Below are 20,821 nucleotides of genomic sequence, written 5' to 3' on the forward strand. Positions count from 1 at the left end.
AAAGCTTTTTATGTATTTTCTTTCTGATATGTGAAGACTTTCACATCATGACTGAGGTTTATATCATGACTGTTCTAACAATACATCTGCCTTTGCCTCAGGCATTATTGATGATTCATTGTTATTTGCATTAAACAGAATTTCTTTATATGCCGATAATATAATCAATTAATAAACTAGGAATGATAAGGAAGCACAGTTCTGACATTATTATTTTTTACCGAATTGGATGTTGAATTCAGAGATTTAGACTATCTAGGCAGGTTCTCTACCAGTTAATCCATTCTCACAGTTCTTTGTATTTTTCAGGTAGGTTCTCTTTTTTCTTGCTCGATCTGACCCAGACTTCAATTCTCTGTTTTATATCTCCCTCATGATTGGAATAACAAGCATATGTACTACCATGCTCACCTTTTTTCAGTGAGACGAGGTCTCATGAACTTTTTTCTTTAATTTGGGCTGGTCTTGAATGGTGATTCTTCATATTTCCTCCTCCCAGGACCCTAGAATTACGAGCATGAAGCATTGTGTCTGGTTATGACTCTATTTTCATATCAATCTGAATTAGCCTTTAAAATGAACAATATAAGTTTCTTTGGCAATATGTGAGTATTCTCTAACTCTTTTCCCAATTGTCTATGAGAAAAGTATGACTGAGCAGGAATAAAAGGCTAAAACTTTAGAAACAAACTATTATCCATAGATTATGTGATGTTTATTTAATTCACAAATAGTTGAAATATTTAGAAATACTGCCACAACTTACTTTAAATGATGTCTTTAGATACTGTTTTAAAATATTTAGTCTCAACATCTCTATTCGTGTATGTCAAATTTACTCTCTAACATGTAAAATTATAACTATACTTGGTTGGTTCTTAAGCAAAATCCTTACCATTGACTTACTTGACAGTTTGTTACAGAGAAATATAAGTCATTATGCTATTCTGGAAGCTTTTATTCTGTTCACATTTCATTGCCTGAAACGTTGTTTTAAAAGATACATTTCCGTGATTGAAATACCCTTTATTTCATGTTTCATGAGTCTTTTTCTAGAGCTTCAGTGTATTCAATTGTCTTATAATGAATGTAACTATAACATTGTGAATGGAATATTGTAGACCTTTCTATTATTGCTTTGTACAATAATAATAATTTGTCAGTATTTTAACAATTACTTCAACAAAAACATAAATGTAGTTGCACAGAAGATAAATTGATCTCCAAGTCTAGCATGTAAGGTAGCAGGATCTATGTAGTTCTCTTAATTTAACCAGAAAGTTTCATAAAAATGAATGTCTATCAATGTCTCATAAAGAAAAGCAGTATTTTCCAAATCAGTTTCTAACTGGAAAATGTAATTGTTTTCATTTTTAGCTTTTTTCTTTTCTTTGATTTTTAAATTATATAGCTTATAAAAATTTTACATTAAATACATTATTTCTATTATAAATATTTACATGAAATACATTATTTCCAGCCATGGGGATCAGTATATAAGATTACTATATATCTTTATAAAACATAGTCTTAAATAACCATAGAATATACAACTAATTCAGAGAACAGATTAAGAAAACTATAAACCTTTTGTCTACAAGCCAAAAGGGATAGACTTGAAGTCCTTTATTAAATATTTTAACTTATTTTTAAAATAGGAAACTCATTTTTTTATTGTGAGAATACCGTACAGAGGAGTTACAATTACATGGGCAATGTAATGAGTATATTTCTTATCAAGCATTGTTGCTTCCTCTTTGTTTCCCCTTCCATCCCTTCCCAGACTCCCCCCTCCCTTCCCCTCTCCCCCCACCCGATCCTCCCCCTACACCCCACCAAAGTTGTACAGTTCGTTTTTCGATATAAAGACTTGTATATCTCACTGTTGCAATGGGTCCACCTGTATCCCTATTTATTTATTTATTTATTTATTTTTTCCGGTCATGGGGCCTGAACTCTGGGTCTGGGCACTGTCCCTCAGCTCTTCAGCTCAAGGCTAGCGCTCTACCACTGGAGCCACAGCGCCACTTCCGGCTTTTTCTGTTTATGTGGTGCTGAGGAATCGAACCCAGGGCCTCATGCTTGCAAGGCATGCACTCTACCGCTGAGCTATGTTCCCAGCCCCTGTATCCCTATTTAAATGATTTGTTTCCCTTCCCCTCCACAAATTATACCAGCATCAAATACAGTGAAAGCATTGGTTATACCGTGGAGGAGGGACATACAAAGCAACAAAGAAATCATCTTATAAATATGTTAGAAACAATTGCATGAAAGGAAAAAACAAAAAATCATTTGAATACTTATCTTGGGGTTCATTCCCCTAACATCAACTTATCTGACCTTTTCTGCTTGACTCAGACATATATTCGTTATTGCAAATAAGGGAAACCATGGGACCTATGTTTCTTTGGGCCTGGCTTACTTCATTTAATATAATATTTTCCAAGTCTCATGATCAGATTTAAAATACTAATGAAGATAAAAGGCAACATGAAGTTGGTTGTGTATATATCTTTGGGAGATCAAATTTGACTTCCAGAGGCTAGAACCTTTCTTTAAGTGATTATTGGATCTGAGAAGTTTGGACTGGCCCCATTTTAGAAATAACTCAGTGAGACCTAGGGTTTCTTCTATTCCATCCTGTAATGTTTTCAGGGTGTCTGCTTTGATTCTGAGGTCTTTGATCCATTTGGCGTTGATTCTGGTGCAGGATCTAGCTTTAATTTTCTACAGGTGATTAACCAATTTTGCCAGCACAATTTGCTGAAGAGGCTGTTTTTCTTCATTCTAGTTTTTTAGCTTCCTTATAGAAGATTAAGTGTCTATAGTTCTGTGGGCTCATTTCTGGATTATCAATTCTATTCCATGGGCACGGAGGTTTCTTCTAGTACCAGTACCAAGCTGTTTTGATTACTATAGCTTTGTAGTAGAGTTTGAAATTTGGCATTGATATTCCTCCAGCACTATTCTTTCTGTTAAGGATCATTTTTGCTATTCGGGGTCTTTTATTGTTCTGTATGAATTTTTGGATTGCCTCTTCTATTTCCTTGAAGAATGAGGTTGGAATATTGATAGATATCACATTGAATTTGTAGATAGCCTTAGGAAGTATTGCCATTTTCATGAAACACAAAAAAATCAAAGAAAGGCTGGACAAATGGGATTGCATGAAGCTGCAGAGCTTCTGCATGGCAAAGGACATAGCTAGCAAGATCAATAGAAAGCCCACGGATTGGGAGACGATCTTCACTAGCCATAGCATGGACAAGGATCTCATATCTAAAATATACCTGGAACTCAAAAAATTAAATCCCCCAACAACAAATCCTCAAAGAAACAACTGTCCAATAAAAAAGTGAGCTAAAGACTTAAAGAGAAACTTTTCTGAAGAGGAAATAAGGATAGCCAATAGACACATGAAGAAATGCTCTACCACCCTAGCCATAAAGAAATGTAAATCAAAACAACACTGAGATACCACCTCACCCCAGTTAGAATGGCTATAATCAAGAACTCTAATAACAACAGGTACTGATACTGGAGGGGATGTGGACAGAATGGAACCCTACTGCATTGTTGGTGGGAATGTAAACTTGTTCAACAACTTTGGAAAGCAGTATGGAGGTTCCTCAGAAGACTCCACATAGAGCTCCCCTATGACCCAGCAATCCCACTTTAGGGCATTTACCCAAATGATCACAAACAAGACCATACTAAAGCTACCAGCACAACTATGTTTATTGCAGCATTATTTACCATAGCAAAGATATGGAACCAACCCAGATGCCCCTCAGTAGATGAATGGATCAATAAAATGTATATATACGCAATGGAATTCTATGCCTCTATCAGAAAGAATGACATTGCTCCATTTGTTAGGAAATGGAAAGACTTGGAAAAAATTATATTAAGTGAAGTAAGCCAGGCACAAAGAAACATAGGTCCTATGGTTTCCCTTATTTGCAATAACTAGTCTATGTCTGGGACAAGCAGAAAAGGTTAGATACGATGATGTTAAGCAAAATGAACCCCAAGATAGGGAAACAAGTGGGTTTTTTTTCTTTCTTGCTCTTGTTTCTAATGTATTTATAAGATACCATGTGATTTTTTTGTTGTTCTATATGTTCCTCCCCCATGATATAACCCCTCTTGTCACTGTATTTGATGTTGGTTTAATTTGGGGAGGGGAAGGGAAAAAACATAATGTTTAAATAGGGATACAGGTTGATCCATTGTAACAATGAGATGTAGAAGACACTATGTTGAAAAACGAACTTTACAATTTAGGCAGGGGAGTAAGGGGGGAAGGGGAGGCAGTGTAGTTGAGGAGATGGGAGGGAAGGGATGGTAGGGGAAAAACAAAGGAGGAGGCAACAATGCTTGATAAGAAATGTACTCATGGGCTGGGAAAGTGGCTTAGTGGTAGAGCACTTGCCTTGCATGCTTAAGGCCCTGGGTTCGATTCCTCAGCACCACATAAACAGAAAAAAAAAGCCAGAAGTGGAGCTGTGACTCAAGTGGTAGAGTGCTAGCCTTGAGCTGAAGAGCTGAGGGGCAGTGCCCAGGCCCAGAGTTAGGCCCCATGACCTGACCAAAAAAAAAAAAAAATGTACTCATTACCTTGCTCATGTAACTATGTAACTGTAACCCCTCTGTACAGTATTTTCTCAATAAAAAACTTATTTATAAAAAAGGAATAACTCAGACTATATAATCAATCAGCAAATTAAGTATCCAGAATATTAACACTCCAAACTAGCTATGGAAAGCTATTGGTTATTTCTTAACTAATGCTCTAAATGTAACAGCAACTAAATGAAACAAGGTAACAATGTTCTTTTTCAAGATTTAGGATTAGTTTGCTACTTAGAAAATCTTAAGGTATACAATATTACTTATTAATTGCTTACTTTTTAATGAACATGAATGTTCAATGTATAAAATAGTAAAGTTGTTCCTTCAAAGAGCTTATGCTTGGACAGGTACACAGTCACATGCTTCCTCAAAATTCAGTCCATTAAAATTTGTCATAGATGTCTGACAAAAAAAATATGGCAATACCAAGGATAGAAGTCTTTCACTAAAAAATAAACTTTGTACCAGTTCTTTAAAAATGCATTAGATAAACTGTTAGGAGAAAAGCAGTATAAATGAGAAAACAGAAAGAAGAAAAGGAAACATTGAAATATGGAAAAGTGACTGGGCAATTGATGGAACTGTGGTCAGTTTACAATAGAAGCCAGGAGACATGGAAAGGTCAGGTTTTTGAGAATAATTGTGAAGACACATCAGTGGCATTGTAGCTTTATATAAAGCAACTAAGAATCAGTTACTGATTTATTCAAACAGATAAGAGAAATATATACCTTAAATAATATTATTGTTCTAACATAAAGAAAGAAAACAGGTGGTGTTGAATCACAGGTGTTGTAGACCAGGACAGCCAAGATTATTATTATAAATGAGGATTATTTTTATAAAAACTGAAAGACCATGTGATTTTGAGTACATTTCCTTTTTTTTTTATTTTTTTTTTGGGTCCAGTCATGGGCCTGAACTCTGGGCCTGGGCTCAAGGCTAGTGCTCTACCACTTGAGCCACAGCACCACTTCCGGCTTTTTTTTTCTTTTTGCTTATGTGGTGCTGAGGAATTGAACCCAGGGCTTCATGCATGCAAGGCAAACGCTCTACCACTGAGCCACCTTCCCAGCCAAGACCATGTGATTTTGAGAGTGGTAGTTGAAATAAAAAAGAAAAGAGATTCAGTGAGTAATTTTAAATAAATTATAAGGTGAAATTAATTATAAAGATGAAATTAATAGCTGAGCATTCATGACCCATGCCTATAATCCTAGTTCCTTATGAGGATGAGATCTGAGGATGAGGGCTAAAGCCAGCCTGGACAGAAAATACCTTGACACTCTTTGATTACCCACCAAAAAATCCACATATGGAACAGTGGCTAAAATGGTAGAGAGTTAGCCTTACAAAAAAAAAAAAAAAACCCCTCAGGGACAACACCCATGCTCTGAGTTCAAGCCCCCTGGGACTAACACAGAAAAAGATGAAATTAATAAATACAATTTACTAAGTGGGCTACAGACACTCTTAATAAAAACACAGAATCTCTATAAGAGATTGACAGACTAACAGTATTAGCTTACAAGCAAAATTATAACAAAGGTTCTCAATTACTCTATCTCAAAGTTATTAAGATAATATCAATGAATATTTGCAGCATATCAAACCTTATATAAAACTTTTCTAACTTTATATAAATGTACATGACCACCAAAGATTTTTTTTCTGATTTTCATATTTAAAAATGAGGTAGTTACCAAATTTTGCCGCCTAGTGAACATAAATCTTGATTTCAGCAAGTTCTTTACAATGTTGTACAGAATAATCATTTATAGGAAATTGTGGGTGTTTTTTTAATAAAAACATTTACACGAATGGTCATGCCTGTAATCCTTGCCACACCAGAGACTGAGATCTGAGGACCATGGTTCAAAGCCAGCTGAGGGAGGAAAGTCCCTGAGATTCTTATCTCCAATAAAATACCAAAAAGCCACAAGTAGAGCTATGACCCAAGTAACCACATGGTATCTTTATCCAAAAATGTAAGGGACAACAGTGCTCAGGCCCTGAATTCAAGTTCCAGGTCTGGCACCCACATGCACAATTATCCCCCCCCCCACCACCACACACACACATACATACATTCAAACCACTAAAGTAGAAGATAGGGTGAGACTACAACTATATATAATTAAAACTTCTAATGTTTCATTCTATACCTTGCCTTGTTCATTTTCCCTGCTTTAGGTTTAAGACCTATTCACTTAATATATACTCAACACTGTGTGTTGTGAAGATACCATGTATTGGCTCTGTTATGTAGTACACCAATTGCATTTCCAGCCCCAAGAAAGGCCTCCCACTCTCCAGATCATCACTATACCAACCAGAACCAGAAGTTCCTACACTTGCTCTGCCCATACTCTGTGCTACTCAGGGTCCACCATGCACTGCCTATTTTCTATGGTAGGACAGGACATACATCCAAGACATAGGACATGGGCTTATTATTTACAGATAGGCAGCAAGGATAAAAGTCTCAGATCTATTGTGTAAGAGTACCTCAAGGAATCTCTCTAGGTAGATGGAGTCATTACTGCACAAGCTCTGCTTTACATCACAACTGGGGGACCTCAAAAGAGAGCCAACCTTATATTACATATCTCAGAAGCAACATTAATCACCCAGCAAAGCTTTGAAAGACATCATGTTTTCAGCATTGAGAGTCACAAAGCTCAGTCAGTCTTGGGCAGCTCCTTCACAACTCAAGATTTACATTCCCTAGGAGGGTTTGGAACTAGCCATGGCTATTAGAAGTAGATTCTTTATGCTTCAGAATAATGTTCTTGTGAACTACAAGCAACTACAATTGCAATGGAGCCCTTTCTTCAGGCTAGAAATACAATTGGTATACTACAGAACAGAGCTCAATACATGGTATCTCCACAACAAACAATGTTGAGTATATATTAACTACAAGCAACTACAACTACAAGGTGACAGGGTTGGGTGGATCTAAGACCTTCCAAAGAACTACCCTTCATCAATAATGCAAAGTGAGCTGGATGTTGGTAGCTCATGCCTATAATTCTAGACACTCACAAGGAAGAGATTTACATGATTATTGTTTGATATTAGTCTGGGCAGATAAGTCCAAGAGACTGTCTCCAGTTAGCCAGTGAAAGTATTGATCCAAAGGTAAGGCTCAAAAGAATACTAACTGTAAGTGAAAATAACTGAGATAGTACAGCCCTAAGTTCAAGCAAAGGAAAACAAAACCACAAATACAAACAAAAAAAATGTAATACTCCAACTCAAATTAAGTAACAAAAATGCAATGTAGTTCAAGTGTTAGAGTGCCGGCCAAGCAAGCCAACCAAGCAAGTGCAAGGCTCAAAATTAATATATATATATATATATATATATATATATATATATATATATACATATTAACCAAAGGTAGGAGTGTAGTTGAAAATAGGTACAGAGATAGAGTTTTTAATCTGTGGAGATGCCCAGAGTGGGCAATGTAACATGAAAGGGAACATACAGAAGTAGCAGACCATGCAACAAGTTAGAAATTTAAGCACTATACTAAGAAATATCAAGTTTTCTCAGAGGCACCATGGGGTCTATAATGGTTACAAACCAAGAAAGATGCACTGTATGTGAAAGATCAAACAAAAAATATATACCAAATTAAGATTTTGGCCAATACTGTGCCTTGGCTTTTACTTGCTTTTTCCATATGAATGAAATCCCTGAAGAGCTAGTCAGAGAATTACTAAGAAGATATAATGATCTCCATCCAACATTCACATGTAATTAGTGCTATTTGGCTAAATTAATGTATAAAAAACAGTGAGAGCTTGGATTGTTTTTTATCTAAATGCATGTTGTCCTGTATGATTAAAAATGAGAAGCTAGTATATTGCTTCTTTTTGTAAAATGGATACATGTTCAGATGAACAGATTTTTTTATTAATAAGTTTTTTATTGTGAAAATACAGTACAGAGGGGTAATGAGTACATGTCTTATCAAGCATTGTTGCCTCCTCCTTTGCTTCCCCTTCCCATTCCTGCCATCCCATCTTCCTCACCTCCCAAAGTTGTAAAGTTCATTTTTTGACATAACGTCTTGTATATCTCATAGTTGCAATAGGTCCACCTGTATCCCTATTTAAACAATTTGTTTTTTGCCCTTCCCCTCCACAAATTATACCAACATCAAATACAGTGAAAAAGGGGGTTATACCACGTGGGAGGGACATACAACGCAACAAAGAAATCATCTTATAAATATGTTAGAAACAATCACAAGAAAGAAAAAACATTTGAAAACGTATCTTAGAGTTCATTTCCCTAACATCAACTTATCTGACCTTTTCTGCTTGATTCAGACATATACTAGTTATTACAAATAAGGGAAACCATGGGACCTATGTTTCTTTGGGCCTGGCTTACTTCACTTAATATAATTTTTTCCAAGTCTTTTCATTTCCTAACAAATGGAGCAATGTCGTTCTTTCTGATAGAGGCATAGAATTCCATTGCTTATATATACCACATTTTCTTGATCCATTCATCTACTGAGGGGCATCTGGGTTGGTTCCATATCTTAGTTATGGTAAATAATGCTGCAATAAACATAGTTGTGCTGGTAGCTTTAGTATGGTCTTGTTTGTGATCATTTGGGTAAATGCCCAAAACAGGGATTGCTGGGTCATAGGACAGCTCTATGTGGAGTCTTCTGAGAAACCTCCATACTGCTTTCCAAAGTTGTTGAACAAGTTTACACTCCCACCAACAATGCAGTAGGGTTCCCTTCTGGCCACATCCCCTCCAACATCTGTTGTTATTAGAGTTCTTGATTATAACCATTCTAACTGGGGTGAGGTGGTATCTCAGTGTTGTTTTGATTTACATTTCTTTTATGGCTAGAGAGGTTGAGCATTTCTTCATGTGTCTACTGGTCATCCTTCTTTCCTCTTCAGAGAATTTTCTCTGTAAGTCTTTAGCCCATTTGTTTATTGAGCAGTTGTTTGGGGATATGTTGTTGGGGGATTTAATTTTTTGAGTTCCATGGGCTGTCTATTGATCTTGCTAGTGATGCCCTTTGCAATGCAGAAGCTCTGCAACTTCATATAATCCCATTTGGACAGATGTTTTGTAACCAGCTCTACAGAAAGGACTCTTACTTATTTGAATATTGCTACGCAATTGCATCATACATTTACTTTTAACAATGTTAAGACTTTTTGCTCTCAATTATGAAAATGATGTCCTATTTACCTAAAGAAAAAAACATTAAAAGATATATTTTGGTTCCCTATTCATCTCTTTTAAGAAATAAGTTTTATTTAAGATATAATAGTAGCTAGTTTTCAGGCTCACAAGAAAAACTTAGTAGCTTTTTCTCCAGTGCTTCAAATATTAGAGCAAAAAGAAGAAAAGAATTTTTACCATAATACTTTTTAAAATCTGTTTGCTTGATATAAGCTATTGTGTTTAATTTGTGTTACTGAAAGCAAAAGTTTTTCCTCAATAGCAGCAATTCCATATTGTTAGGGTTTCTGTTAAAATACAGAGTGTTATTATTGACAATTCATAAACTGTATAATCATAGTTCTGTTACCATCTTACTACTATTAAATTCTGATTTCATAGGCCGACCTTCAAACTGCAGCTCTAACATCTCCTTCCACATAAACTTTTAGAAAAGTCACATGTCCTATTAGTCTAAGAAGACATAATCTGAGCCGGGCGCTGGTGGCTCACGCCTGTAATCCTAGCTACTCAGGAGGCTGAGATCTGAGGATCGCGGTTCAAAGCCAGCCCGGGCAGGAGAGACCGTGAGACTCCTATCTCCAATAAACCACCAGAAAACCGGAAGTGGCGCTGTAGCTCAAGTGGTAGAGCGCTCGCCTTGAGCTGAAGAGCTGAGGGACAGCGCCCAAGCCCAGAGTTCAAGCCCCACGACCGACCAAAAAAAAAAAAAAAAAAAAAAGAAGACATAATCTGTTCCCAGCACAGGGATAATTATGACCAATTGCAATGTTTGAGAATCATATATTGTTTTTACAAAATCATATATATGATATACACAATTTAGATGAGATCTGAACAAAGTTTCTCCTTTGTTTATATCAACTGTTTATGAATTGTCTTAAAGTATATGAGTTTTTTTTAAAGAAAGATTGGCCACATAAGCCCTCATTAACCTTCTGAATCCTGGGATCTCAAGAGTATAGCTCATATAATAATAAACATTTTTAAATGAAGAGAGATTTTTTTAAAATACTATATGCATAACTCTTCTGTCTTGAAGTACTTTAACATGAGTAATTGATATTTGTCTGGAGATCATGCTTAACTTTCTAATACATAATTAGCTGTTTCCTTCATTTGTATTTTAAATTATAAGGTTGCTATGAAAAGTATTTCTTTAGAAAGCTTTAATATTTTCTACCAAAATTATATAATAGCCAATGTATTTGAAAGAAGCCTTGTTCTGGGAAATGTTCTTGATTTCTCAGATTATGAAGAATAAAACTTTATTCTTGAATATCTGACCACAGCATTTTCTGTTCATGAAAACATCAGTGGTAGGACTGAAACTATGCTGAAAAATGACTTTTACTTATATTTTTCTTTAAGCTTTTGCCAAAGTAAAAATGAAAAGATATGAAAGTTTTGGATATAAACCAGAGACCCTTAGGAAAAGAATTGTGACACACACTGGCCTGCAAAAACTGCACAGAACAAAATAAATAGAACATAAGGAAAGGCTCCTGTTCAGAATTCATTGAAATTTATATACAAGAGAAATAGAAAATTCTTTCAGGTAGACCTCAGTTCAACAATGTGAGTATAAATAAGGATGAGAAAGATGGTTATGCTAACAGAAGAAGTAAACAGCATCTTGTTCAGTAAAAACGGTATGAGTAAATAAACCTTGAAAATGTGACAAACAGTAACATTCAGGCTGGATGAACCAATTCCATCATCAAGGAAGGGGCTATACCATGTGTGAAAAGCAAAAAATGACTCCTCACAAAGTTTTTACTCAGCACATAACTATAGCATTCAGTCAAAAGCAGTGACATAGAGAAAGTTACATAGTTGAGGAGGAAGAAATGCATGCGCCATTAATATATACCCTTAGGTCGAAAGAAAAAAGTGCTCAAGAACTGATTGACAGACTAACTCATGAAAACAAAAATCTGACAGTCCTTATTCAAGGTTTTCAATATATTCTTTGCAGAATCCAAGGATCTGAAATAAGCACTATATTCTCAGATTTTTTTTTTCTACACATTGGGCCCATACACCAGAAAGCAAATCCACAACAAGGTAGATTAAATAGCAAGCTTTGTTCCAAGAAAGAAAAACATGAAGAGCATAGGATAAATACAATGGAAAATTCTTCACCAATATCTGTTTGAAGAGTTAACACCACGTACATGACTTGAGTCATGGGCTGAATCAAAATCTTTCTGGTAGTTATCTGGGAAAGTAAGGTGAGAAAGGCATGAATCAGAAGGTGGACTAAACTATTGGGTGAATTAACAATGGGAGCTATGAAACATGAGATGCAAATTAAAACTTTCTTGAGATTCTGTCTCAGCCCAGTCACAACGGGCATCGTTGAGAGAACAAATAACGAAAACTGCAATGATGTTAGAGAGAGGTGAGAGGCTTTTATTCCCCGCTGGCAGGGTTATAAATCATTCATTCCAGGTACTCTGATAGAGGTTCTTCAAAAATAGGTTTCTCTTATAATCCACCCACATCAGTTCTGGATATATGCCCCCAAATCAGCAAGATGGAGAAATGGCAGTATAGCCAAATTTAATGTGAGAGTATTTATAATAACAAAATTATAGAATCAACCTGAATGAAAAAATAAAGAAACTGATTGATACACACACACACACACACACACATACACACATTGGAATTTAACTCACCCCATTGAAAGTGATATTATGTCATTTGCAGGAATATGGATGGAAGTAGAGATCATCATGTTAAGTGAAATAAGCTAGCAAAAGTAAAGAGGAAACAATGAAACACAAATCAAAATAAAATCATGTAAGCAGAGAGGCATTTACTAGTTAGGCAAGAACAAAAAGGGAGAAGGAGGGGACTGAGAAGGGACTATGTGTGGAGTAGTGAACATGATTGAAATATACTATATGAGTGTATGGAAATAATGAAACTTCTTACTTTACATAGTTAACATACTCCAATTAAAAAAAATAGGAGAGAAAAATGGAAAGGAATGTCTATTAGTATATCATCAGAGGAAATTATCATTTTATGGCTTGGAGTGGAGCTTGTGTGACACCTAGGTTCTAGCTCCAGCACTGAAGAACGAAAAAGAAACAGACAAGGAGAAAGAAAGGATGGGAGGAAAGGCAGGAAGGAAGCAAGGAAGCAAGGAAGAAAAAGAGGGAGAGAGGAAAAGAAAAAAGGGAGGAAAGGAAGAAGGAAGAAAGAAAGGAAGGGAAGGAGGAAGAGAGGGAGGACCATTTCTTTGAAAGCCATTATTTATGAAGTTTGGGAAACAAAAGTTTGTGCTAATTACAGAGTTCTTTGTAGTTCAACAAATGAATGAAAGCAAACTTTGATAAAATAAAAAATAGTATAATTTTAAAAGTTTTATGAGTAAATTTAATGTACTGAAAGTGGATATTTTTTAAAATTATTTTGAAAATCGCTATTTGCACAGGAGAAAATTACTAAAGAAATGGAGTGTTCTGTCAGAAATCTTGAAGTTAAGGCCATCTAACTCAGTCATGCATCCTATTAAGAAGTCAAGTAGCACTTGGAAAAAAAAAGTCTCTATTCTTCATATTGTGCATGGCAGGTACTAAAAGAATAAAGATTCCTGAGTGCCAGTCTTTTGTCTCTCCAACACTTACTTTAAAGGAAAAGACCCTAAGGCCTTAGAAGTAGTATGGCATTCTTTAAGACAAGAGATTTCTGAGACACTAAATCTCTGTTCAGCACTCTCGGTGTGTAATTTTGTTTTATTACATCCTAAAGTAATATATGCCTTTAGATTTTTGCATAAAACCCTGGAGAACAAGAGATTTATCTCTTGTGTCTTTTGAAATCTTTCCAACAACTACAGTAATTTACAGCATAATGACAGCTTCATAAATGGTGAATAATAAAAACAATCAGAAGCAGGTAGCAAGTGACTGATTCTATTAGAACATTGTTTTCAGTAAAATTACACACCAGTTTTGCTGTTGATTACAATATATCTAATGAGTAATCTTAAATTAATTCTTAATGTATTGTAAACAAGTTTAAAAATATGTATTTTTAAAAATCTTTAATATCTTTAAAAAGTTAAGGCATTTATAATAATGAATTAAAATATTTCCAAAGGAGGAAAGTTTAAAAATCTTTAGAAACAGTCTACCAATTTTTTTAAATAAAAGGCTATAATATAAAAAGATTTCAAAAGATATATAGATGGCTCATAAAAATCATAGAATTCATAATATTTTAATATTGCAAATCATCTGAAATGATGATCTATCCAGTCCTTCTAACCTAAATGCTAATCATATTTCTCGTCACATTTCTCAAGATATTTGTCTTCCAACTAGATGATTAACAAAGAGCCAGAAAAAAAAGTGCTGTTAGGTTTTGTGTCTGCAACATCCAACACGGTCTAATTAAGAGTTACTCTCCTGGTCTCAATGATTTTAGAACAAATGTGGGCTAAATTGATTTACTGAGAAAGATCAATGAACAGATATCCAGCAAGCAAAGTATGATGTTTACTGGCCCATTTTTAGTGGCTTGTGAGGTGAGAAGAAAAAAAAAAAAAAAACAAGAAAAAAAAAAGAAAAAGAAAACATACATCAACTTGCTTACTTTAACCCAAGAGTTACAAATATGCTAATTGAGGAAACAAAGCCATCACAAGTGCTTAATTGCCAGTTTCATCTCTAAGGTCAAACTATTTTTTTCCTTTGACAATTAAAGAAAAGATAGAAAATTACAATAAATAACACATGATATCTGTACATCCTGATTCATATGTAGAGAGCTTCACAGGGAAAACAAATAAATAAAATAGGTGATCCATCGCTTCTCAGCCTTTTGGCTAAGATCAAGTGTAAAATAGATGATCCATTAGTTCTACTTGCCACAGATCCTATTAGCTGCCTACCCAACATCTTTTGGCATCTCTTGCCCAGGAAATATTAAAAGTGTTCTATATTCAGATTCAAGCAATAAATCATGATTTTAGATCAGTTAGAGTTATCCTATTTTCCTTGACAATTAAGTTTTACACTCTGATCACTTGAATATAAAGGGCCGTGAGAAGAAGGACTTCTGAGTAGACTTCTAGTTTAGCTGTACCAAAAATAGATTTGAAACAGTGGAGAGCTTCCTACTACTGATCAATCACTTTGATATTGCCTGGAATGTGGTTTTGGAAGAACTTAACACTTGACTAAATGGCAGCTTTTCTGGCAGTCATAACAAAAACTTAGGAAGATAAACCCAATGCTAAGGATGGCCAAATAGGAAAATCAAGAACCAGGATCTTTGATGAAATCATTGATTGCCTCCATTGATATAGAGAAAGTTACTTCAGTGTCTTCCTAGGAACCTAATAAAATGTCTTCCTGTTGAGCCCCTGAGTTTTGAATCCAATACTCCACAATGACTTGTATCAAAAAATGTTGTAATTCATACAATAATCAAAAAATAAGGAAAACATTTTATTAATAGGTAATAAAAGAAAACTAACAAAAATGAATAGTTTGTAATTATGTTCATACCAACTGACTAGATTACATGAGGAAACCATAAATACACAGTTCATATGAAGAGTTGATAATCATTTTTTCTCATGTGTTTTTCAATTTTATTAGACACTAAATTGGATAGTAGAGATAAAAAAATTAGAGATTTATAATACAAGCAGAAACAAACAGGTAGAATTTCATCAAGCTAGAAACCTTCTACGTAGCAAAAGACACAACAGAATATAAAATAATACATCAAAAATACAATGTATATCCCACAAATTAAGACTAGTGAGAGAAAAGTTGGCTTGGGAGAGATAGATGAGAAGGTTGAAAGGTCAAGATGCATTATACTTGCAAACTTTTGTTAAATGGCAACTCCTTGGTACAGCTACTTAAATATAATAAAAATATGTTTAAAAAGCAACCTTGGAATGAGAGAAATATACGTATACCATATTCCTAATAAAAGGAAAAATGTGACAAATCATAAACACAACAGCAAAAAAAAAATTCTGATTTGCCGGGCGCCGGTGGCTCACAACGGTAATCCTAGCTACTCAGGAGGCTGAGATCTGAGGATCGAGGTTCAAAGTCAGCCCAGGCAGTAAAGTCCGTGAGACTCTTATCTCCAATAAACTACCGGAAAACCAGAAGTAGCTCTGTGGCTCAAGGGGTAGGGCACTAGCCCTGAGCTGAAGAGCTGAGGGACAGTGCCCAAACCCAGAGTTCAAGCCCCATGACCGACAAAATTTAAAAAAAAAAAAATCTGATTTAAAGAAGGCAAAGAACCTGAATAGACATATTTGCAAGGATGACACAAAAATGGCCAACAGATCGGTATTCATTGAGGAAATGTAAATGCAAATCAGAACTCCCGTAGACTATCACCACTCTTTAGAATGTCTATGATCAAAAAAATAAAGGTAAATGACATTGTGAGAGTACATGGGAATGGTAAACCTTGCACAATGTTTATGGTAATGTAAATGTCACCTATTTATGGAAAGATAGTGAGTGCTTATGAAATGAAATATGAAGCTACTACATGATTCAGCAAACCACCTCTGTTTTCATATATCCAAATAAAATGACATTGGTGTCTCAAAGAAGGTCTAAACTCATTTATTCATTGGAACATTATTAAAAACAGCTAACAAACACGAAATTCCTAAATGTCTGCTGATAAATGAATAGGAAGAGAAGATATCAATTCACACAACTGATCATTATTGAGTTTTTAAAGCAAATTTCTGGACACAATTCCAAAAAAAATAAACCCTCAGATTCTGCTAGAATTATAAATTTTATACCTATTCCTGTATAAAAACAGAAATAGACAAGTAGAATTATATCAAGCTAAAATTGACTGTACAGCAAAAGACAAACCAAGTTAAAAAGCCATCTGTGGGACAGAAGAGATCCAGATTCAAATATTGCATGAGAAGCACTTACATTTGGAATCTAAATGCTCAATTTTATAGAAGCAGAGAGTAGATGCTGTTTTTCAGGGCTGGGAGAAGGAAAAATGGATAGATATTGATCAAAGGATACCAAGTTTCAGTTGGCCAGGATAAATAAATTCTAAAACTAATGTATAGTATGGCACTTAAGGGTAATACTGTATATTCTATGTGAAATTTAATATAAAAGTAGATATTATCTTCACTTATCAGATAAAATGGGGAATTTGTAAATTAGCTTGATTGTGGTGATCACTTCTCAGATTTTATAATGTATATCAAAGCCTTTAGAAATATATACCACTTATTTTTCAGTTATACTTCATTAAACTTGTAAGGAAAGTGTTTAGATTCTGGGTAGAAGACAGATATTATGTTATCATGCTCTTGAATATTTAATTATACTCTGTGACTATATTTAACAAATGTATACCTACTATGCTTCAGACACACCTTTTCACAGTAGACAAATTTCAATATAGAAGTTTTCTTGGGAAGTTCATAGTTTTGAACATTGTGGAAATTAGAATAATTTAAGAAACTAAAAAAAAATAAGCCCATTCATGATAAATACTGGGCACACCTGATAGTAAATAAATAATAAAAGTGATTAGCACCTTGGAAGGAGTGGCTGAAAAATAATTAGGTGACATTTCAAATGACACCTGAAAATAGTGAGAATAAAAGCCAAATATTTGAAACCATCATGTCCTATGATGAGAAAAAAAACAACCATAAATCCTAAGGAGGGAACAAGCATGGCATATTTTAGAGTTAGAATTAGACTGGAATGAGTGACACTGAGAGGCAGAACATAGCGTCAAAGAAGCAAAAATAAAGAAGATTGTTCAGGAACTCAAAAGTCAAGGAGAGGAGAAAAAATTTTACTGGGACTACATAGGAAGCCACTGAAGGATTTTAAGCAAAAAATGACATAGCAGAAATATATCTGTACACCCTAGACTGAAAATGATGATGCTTGCTAGAAATTTAAAAAGCTGGAAAAGAGTAGTGAAGGGATTGGGTATATGTGACAATAGTTCTGACTGGAAACAGAGATAGACAGAGACAGATAGACAGACAGACAGAAGGACAGTGAGTGCAAAGAGACAAGGAGAAGAGGAGGATAGGTAGGTAGACAGACAGACAGACAGACAGACAGACAGATAGACAGACAGATAGATAGATAGACAGACAGACAGACAGACAGACAGACAGACAGACAGACAGACAGACAGACAGACAGACAGACAGATAGATAGATAGATAGATAGATAGATAGATAGATAGATAGATAGATAGATAGATAGATAGATAGATTTGATAGTAGAATGGCAGTTGCTTGTATATGTTTTGTTTTTACAGATGAGGAGATGAGATTGCCCAAAATTCAGGGAAGTACTGGTCACTATTCTATTGAAAACTGTCGCTCTGTGATAGCAGCTGAATTCACTTCCTACTCCACAAAGGCTTTCCACTAACATGTTTTACCTTAGAAATGCAAACTCCATTCTACCTCTAACTTCTGAGAGCCATAGCAGTACTAGAGTCTAGTCTTTGCAGATTGAGAAACAAAGAAAGTTCTTTGTTGCTATATATACAAACACTTTTTAAGATCAATAAGCCCTCTTCTTTTTTGCTTTGTTTATTAAGTTCTAAAATTTATTTTTTTCTATGTTTAAGTACTTGCACAATCCCATTTAACAAAGCAATTTATGGATATATCTTCATCAGTGTCATCCCTTTCAACATTCTCACTACTCCTTCCTTTGCTCTTCAATTTTGTAGGATATACATTGGAAACACTTAAAATTTTGTTGTTCATTGACACTTTAGTTAATTCCAAAATGAATTTTTTGCTTTGTGATAAAAGAAAGGAAATAAGTGTACTCATAAAAATCAAAAATAGCTCCTGGTAGAGTTCAAAAAAATACTTTCTACCCAGTATTTTCAATATTTCTTCTCTACAGTATTAGTCAGTAACTAAACAGTATGTTTGTTCAATTATTTTAAGATGACTTCTGTATTCATAAAAGATGTCTGGAGGTTATTTCACTTGGCAATATTTATTTTTAACAGAGATTAGAGAAATGAACATTCTATAACTTTTTAATGACATTACATTTGCAGAGTTTTAAAGTTAATTTCTATTTCTCATTGATACCACAGGAACTAACATTAAGCTCCGTAATGGTCAACTTTCCAATCCTACAAACAATACTTAAGTGATACAAAGCTAAAGAAATCAGGAAAGGGGCTGTGGAGGTGGCTCAGTGGTAGAGCGCTTGCCTTGCATGCATGAGGCCCTGGGTTCGATTCCCCAGCACCACATAAGCAAAAAGAAAAAAGCCGGAAGTGGCACTGTGGCTCCAGTGGTAGAGCGTTAGCCTTGAGCTAAAAGAGCTGAGGGACAGTGCCCAGGCCCAGAGTTCAGGCCCCACAACCGGACCCAAAAAAAAAAAAAGAAATCAGGAAAGAATATTGAGCTGTAAAGTTTTTAAGGATAAAGAAATAAATTTCAAATAGTATAAACATTTATTAATATTCTTGTTGGGAATGAAATACACTCATGTACTGTATTTTCTCACCTGGCCATCTTTCAGTTGTCTTATGCTCAAGCAATTTTCAAGAACATGCACCCATGGTTCATTAGAGGAAAACAAGAAATGAGAACAGCTGTGAATGCATCAATGACCTGCCAGTCATTTCATGTGTTCTCATCTTGCCATGTCCACATTTACATGAAAACACAAAGTTTCACCCTATCTGTTCTACTTCTTTAAACTTAGCGTAAGAGAGAGTATTATAGTATGAATCATGCACATTATTCAGCTGTTTAACCATACTATTAATCCATTTATAACATTTCACAAATAGGCAGCTGCTCAATGAATTATACATAAAGATAATGTTTTCTAGATTACTCTTGCCTGTATATATTGTGTAATTTAGGTCCTAACATATTCTGGTCCTTAATCTCTTCTTTTTATAGCAACTGGATCATTACCTTGTTCTTTTTAGTGTTCTAAAGTTATTTTCCACATATTTTATAAAAGCAAATTCTCTTTAAGAGACTTATGTGTTTACAGCTTATATTTTTCCTGAAGATTCAATTTTTTAAGCAAAGTGTTTGGTCATGATTCTTCATTAAGGTGGAAATATATTTGCTTTCTAAAATAACTGCTACTAAATGAAAAGTATAAATTCAACAGAACCAAGTTATGCCCTTGTGCATTTGTTGTTTCAGCAACAAACAAAAAAGAAACGGGAAAGGAAGATATTATTCCCACATTTCCACGTTACCATCCTCAGATTTCATAATCATGGCCTTCCAGTAGTCCTGTGTGGTTATCCAGAAATTATCTAATGATGAAAAGACTGTAACATTATATAGTAGGGGGAATGTGTGTTATAAACTTGGAGCTCTGATTTAATCTGTTTGGACACGATTCAGTGAAAAAAAGGAAGGAATCACTAATTTGAAATTCTTGTGCATTTGTTGCCATATTTTAGAGAAGCTATATACAAAGAAATGTTTTACAAGAGCCAACAATTTAATAATTAGGTTAAAAGATGAATCATGACAATTATTGAAACTGAGCACATAACAGTTACCTGAGACACTTACTTAAAATGCATATTTCCCATTTCAGCCCCACAGACTCATTTTCATTCAGTTTGTCTGAGTGCAGGAAGAAATCTGAGGTTTTAATAAAAACCAGGTGATTGTGAAACGGATTATCTAAGGACCCCATCTTGATTAACTGAGCTAATGCAATCTAGACACACATCCAATTGTTTCCTCTTCAGGCTTTACACATCAGTAAATAGGACAGAAGCTACAAGCAGATAAAAGATGGGTCAATACAGTACGAAAAGGGATAAAAGAAGAGGAGAAGGGTGAATGATTAGAAGTTATCCTTGTCCAGCTACACTAATAAGAACACATACTGTACTAATAACTTCTCTGGCATTATTTTCAGCATATATCAT

General features: G+C 34.8%; 1 protein-coding gene and 1 non-coding gene across 3 annotated transcripts in view; both read left to right on the top strand.

The window, feature by feature from the left end:
• The window catches only part of Epha6 (EPH receptor A6), a 732,346-nt gene that overhangs the window by 621,451 nt on the left and 90,074 nt on the right, over window positions 1-20,821 (top strand). The window lies entirely within an intron of this gene.
• Window positions 19,087-19,160, top strand: Trnaa-ugc. The gene has a single exon. It is a non-coding gene; the product is annotated as a tRNA-Ala (tRNA).

The sequence above is a fragment of the Dipodomys spectabilis genome, unplaced genomic scaffold (genome assembly GCF_019054845.1).
Source record: "Dipodomys spectabilis isolate Male_0828 unplaced genomic scaffold, ASM1905484v1 ptg000032l, whole genome shotgun sequence".
Lineage (NCBI taxonomy): Eukaryota > Metazoa > Chordata > Mammalia > Rodentia > Heteromyidae > Dipodomys > Dipodomys spectabilis.